Source organism: Colobus angolensis, unplaced genomic scaffold (assembly GCF_000951035.1).
Source record: "Colobus angolensis palliatus isolate OR3802 unplaced genomic scaffold, Cang.pa_1.0 Scaffold12, whole genome shotgun sequence".
In the NCBI taxonomy this organism is placed as follows: Eukaryota; Metazoa; Chordata; class Mammalia; order Primates; family Cercopithecidae; genus Colobus; species Colobus angolensis.
Genome location: NW_012113141.1, coordinates 13,474,337 through 13,479,815, shown reverse-complemented (window position 1 = coordinate 13,479,815; position 5,479 = coordinate 13,474,337). Strand labels below are relative to the sequence as shown.

Below are 5,479 nucleotides of genomic sequence, written 5' to 3'. Positions count from 1 at the left end.
ACTGGCCAGCTCTCTGGACATCTCCCTCCCTCCAGCTCCCTTGGTTCTCACTGTGGGTCCTTCTGTCTTTGTCTCTTCCATCTTTCCTCTTCTCCCCCTGGGCCCAAGTCAACTTCTCTCCATGACTCCATCCTCCCATCTCCATCCCTCTCTCTCCCCTCACCCCTACCTCCTCTCTCTCTCCCCTCACCCCCCACCTCCTCTCTCTCTCCCTTCCCTCTCTCTCACTGTTTCAACCTCTCTCTCTCTGTCCTCCTTGTCTTTCTCCTTCTCTCTGCTCTTCCTCTCCCTCTCTCATCCCTTCTCTCGTCTTCTCTCTGCCTGTCCCGTCCTCTGACCGACCTCACCCCTGCATTCTCTACTCCTCTCCAGTCCTGCTCACTGAGCCTCTCACCACCAACCTCTGCCTATCACACAATTTAAAAATTACAGGAAGATGGTGGGGGGCACAGGACTTATGGAGAAATGTCTACACCCAGCTCAACTTCCCTTAGAGCCACCTGGAGTTGGTGATATGGGGGGCAGCTGGCGCAGTGGGGAATGGGCTCTGACAAACCCTGAGTCTCTGCGAGGCTCCTCATGGGCTCCACAGCTGCTGCTGGGCCCCCTTCTATTCCCTGTCAGGAGAAGTTGGCCACCTCATGGGGATGGATTCCTGTCCATCTGCTCACAAGGCACCATGGGCAGTCACTAGGAACACAGTGACTATTTCTAGAATGAATGAGCACAACCTCCACCCATGGCTGGATACAGGGTATTCCCCCATCCCAGAAGGCCCCCTCGGCCCCTTCCCAGTCAACACTACCCAAAGGGTAACCCTGCTTCTGTGGCCAGCAAGGCAGTAAGTATCTGCCTGAGTTTGAAAAGTATATAAGGAGTCACACCTGGTATACCTTGGGGTGTGAACTGGTCCTCCAGGAAGCGGACACCCAGAAAGATAGGACTGCAAATGTTTATTAAGGGAAACACTATGGAAGAGAGAGAGGAGGGAGCACAGGGCATGGGGCATCAAATATGGTGGAGACTTTTCCAAGATATCATGGCCCAGGAGACTCTTCAAATTTCAAAATTGTCCTGTAAGGTAAAAAGATTTCGGTTTATTTCCAGGTGACCTTCTTTTGCCCAATATACATTTTGTCTTCTCTGAAATATCTGTGCCCCTGCTGAATACGTCTGTGTGTGGCCGCATCTGTGTCTGTATGTCATGGAGAATAATTATCCACAGATCGCAGATGTAAATCTCAGAGTTTAACTGTGTATGCATTTTTAGAATCTTTTCATCTCGTAAGGATCTGAATTCTAATCTTGGAGACAGGGGCTTTCCCTTATCTTTTGAAAGAGAAACTGGAAATCCCAGAACCTGAGCTATTACACCCTAAGGTTTATTAAATGAACTACAATGAACATCTTTTGCTGATCTTCTGACTGGGAATATTTTCATTTAACCAGCGGGAAGGGTGAGGCTCTACCACCTACCAGCTGTTTTGCAAGATGCTTTCCTTACGAGCTTGGTCTCCCTGCCCTCACCATGACCTCATAATCACATCATTCCCAGCTCATTTCTGAGAAAGCTGGGGCTCTGAGCCCTACTGAGAGTTGGTGTCTGGGCTTAGGCAGCAAAGACACAGGGAAGGGGAAGCACTTTGCATGCCAAGGTTGGGAGACGCAAAGCTGAGAGTCGTGGGTGGGAAGGAGAGGGTGCTGGAGATCAGAGGAGGCCAGAGCAGCTCAGGATTGGCCTTGAGTTTCTGGCCAGAGTCGGCCTCATTCTGAAGGCCAAGGCCGCAGCTGCACTGAACCAGACCCATCCTCATTGCTAGTCTCCTTGGGCTATAAAAACTCAGGGATACAAGTTCCCCTGACAGAACCAAGCTAAATTTTTCAGACCTCTAGGCATTCATTCACCCTGATCCAGAGCCTTCACACACCCAGGGAAAGAATCATCTTTCTGCCGATAACGGACTAAAGGCTGTAGGGCAACAAGGAAGTGCTGTGGGGGTAATTCCCCGTACACACTGTGCTATCTGAGCTCCCGTGGCGGCTGTGTGTGGCCCTCACGCAGCCTCCACGCTCCTGCTCACACTGCTTGCCTGGCTAGCAGCAGCCTTCCAGCTCCATCTGAGTCCAACAAACCCCCATGTGACACCTCCTCGCTTCATCTTTCTCTTCCACAGCCCCGTTTACTCCCAGGAGATTCTTCTCCTCCTTCTACACCCTGCGTCCCTTCACTTGTGCTTCCATTGGGGTGGTCAGAAGCTCTGTGCCCTTCAGTGTGGGTCTCTCTGCTGCAGGACACAGGATGCTCTGCCAGTCAGGAACGGGTCTCATCCCTCACAGAGCTGGCCATATGGCCCAGGTTCCATACACACCTGTAAAACTGGTATTTCTAGCTTCTATAAACAATCTCTGGCTGGGCGCAGTGGCTCACACTTGTAATCTTGGCACTTTGGGAGGCCGAAGTGGGCAGATGGCATGGCTCCAGGAGCTTGAGACCAGCCTGAGCAACATGGTGAAACATGGTCTCTACAAAAAGTAAAACAAAAAAACATTAGCCAAGCATGGTGTTGCACACCTGTAGTTCCAGCCACTCTGGAGGCTGAGGTGGAAGGATCACCTGAGCCCTGGAGGCAGAGGTTGCAGTGAGCCAGGAGTGTACCCCTGCACTCCAGCCTGGGTGACAGAGTGAGACTCTGCCCCAACCCTCCAAAATGGAAAAAACTCTTTCCTCATCTGCAGAAGATACCTGCTGCCAAGGTCATAATGAGGAAATAATGCAAATGACTTGTAGTCTCAGAAACTTGAGCAAAGTGACCACATCCTCAGCCAGTGCTACCCTCGTATTGCAAAGCCCTGCAGTACAATCTGTGACATTTCTATTCATTCAAAAAAGGAAAGATGAATCCATTTTGCAACTCAGTTCATACTGTTCAGATAAACATACCAAGTAGTACATATGGAGGTGGTGGTCGAGGCCACAATGGGTAGGGAAGCTGGTTGAGGTCCTAGAGGAGTCGGTTCAGATAGCAGAGGCCAGCCAAGTGGAGAAGGTGGCAGATGTACTACAGGAGACCCTGGTGGAGGAGGTGGCTAAAGTCCCAGGGCCCATGAGTGGAGATTATTGAAGCAGCTGAGGAGATTCATGTGAAGGTGGTTATTGAGGGGCCAGACGCCACCCAGAAGGGGTGGCTGAGAATCCAGAGGTTACTAAGTGGAGATGTAGTCGGAGGTCCCAGAGGCCTCACAGAACAAAAAGGTGAATGATGTCCCAGAGGAAATGCAGCTATAAAAGATGGATGAGGTCCTGGAGGGAAGACACATGGATGAGGTCTGGGAAGACCAAGAGCTGCAGGAGGTGGATGAGTTCCTGGAATACAGACACATGTAGCATGTTGATGAGGTCCCAGAAGACTTACAAGTCCAGGAGGTAGATGAGGTCCTGGAGGACCAACAGCTGCAGTAGGTGGATAAGGTCCTAGAAGACCTACAGCTGCAGGAGGTGGATGAGGTCTGAGATGACCACCAGCTGCAGGAGGTGGGTGGGGTCCCAGAAGACCTACAGCTGCAGGGAGTGGATGAGGTCCCAGAGGACCAACAGCTGCAGGAGGCAGATAAGGTTCCGGAGGACTGAGAGCTGCAGGCGGTGGATTAAGTCCCGAAGGACAGACGCATGCCATTGGTCAGTGAGGTCCCAGAGGACCAACAGGTGGAACAGGTGATTGAGGTCCGGGAGGATTGACAGCCACAGGTGGTGGATGAGATCTGGAAAGACAGACAACTGCAGCAGGTGGATGAGGTCCTGGAGGACTGACAGCTGCAGGAGCTGGATGAGGGCCCGGACAACACTCGAGTGGAGGAGGTGGTTGAGTTTTCAGGGGACTCTCTAGTGCAGGACGTGGTTGAGTTCCCAGAGGACAGTCGAGTGGAGGAGTTTTTTGAGGTCTCATAAAACCTTCAGATGGAGGGAGTGGTTGAGTTCCCAGATGACATCCAGGTGGAGGAGGAAGCTGGCAGCCCATCAGTGATCCTGAAGGGCCAGCCCTGAGATCGGGCAACTAGGGCCATTCTGAGAAAGGATGAGGCTTCCACTGCAGCCTCATTGACCTGCAAGTCAGGAGGAGAAAATGTTTTGAAATATATGAATATGATGGATAAAAACACCAAAACCAACACAAGCTGCACCTTATGCCGCAGGTGACAGTCCCTTGCACCTTTCCCTCTGCCAGGTTTCAAAATGGCAGCATCAATGCCATAAAGTCTCCCTTCAACTGAGTCCTGCCGACAGCAGGGGAGTGAGTAAAGAAAAGTCATGGGGACAAACTGTTATCCCCACATGTCACTCTGTCTGCAAATGTAGGCAGGCTGGGGGCCTGTCCCTGGGAAGACAGAGTCATAACCCAGTAACAAAGAAGCATGTTTCTGACACAGGCGTGTCTATGTCTATCCTCATTCCTCCCTCACCACCATCACCAGAGCATGTTCCTTGCATCAGATAAACACAAAGAGAAGCATGAAAAGCCCATTGTCCACACATGAGTCGCGGCTACTCTTACGAGAATGGCCTCCAGGCTTTTCACATGCTGTCTCTGAGTCTCAGAAATCTGCAAGGTCAGTGTGACCACCCTGCTCCAAATCTAAGAAAACAGAGATTCCCAGAGGAAGGAGAAATTTCACCCAGCATCACACAGCTGGCAAGAAACAGAGTGGAAGTCCATTCCAGCTCTGCCTGCAAGACCCTCTCATCCCCCTTCTGCTTCCCTTTTTGACAAAGGGTCTTCCCTACTTTGGAGGTGCCATCCATGGGTACAAAGAGCTCTGGGGAGATGGGGATTCCTGAAGAGCTGCAGGGGAACTGGGAGAGGGTTTTCTGACAGAATAATCCTACATACAGATGTCAGTTTGGCACGGCTATCATATTTCTTTGACTTCTAGGTAATACCAAATTTTAAGTGCACTACGACATAAAGGATAATTTTGTCCATGGAAAAATGAGGTGGGAATTCTCAGCAACAGAAACAGTTTAAAAATGTGTTTGATTTCAAGTGTGTAAGTCCCATGATGTGTGATCAGAGGATTCAGCAGCTGTCGGAGACACAGAAGCCACACGAGAACCAGCTCGGCTGAGCATCATGTAAGGCCTTCACTGGGAATTGTGCCTGTAGGCAATGAGTGACGTTCACTCTCCACCACCTCACAGCCGGGGCACATTTTCTATTAAAATATGGAACCTCTGACACTTAGAATATTAGATCAAGGGCAACACTGGGTGAGGGTGGGGCCGTTTTTGCTCAACACAGTTAAGAACAGACGGGACTGTGATGAACTATGGAATTGACTTTGCCAAAGAACACTCAAAATTGCACAAAGCACATATTAATGTTGGATCGATGAGTTTTCACTTCTGGGATTACGGCGGATATTCTGAAGGTTAATTACCCACCTTACAGCAGAAAAGAAAATCACAGCAACAAAAAGAAACCCC

The 5,479-nt window shown here is 50.4% G+C and overlaps 1 pseudogene; it reads right to left on the bottom strand.

Annotated features, from left to right (window-relative positions):
* Positions 1-2,927: 2,927 nt before the first annotated feature.
* The window catches only part of LOC105503082, a 2,866-nt pseudogene continuing 314 nt past the window's right edge, over positions 2,928-5,479 (bottom strand).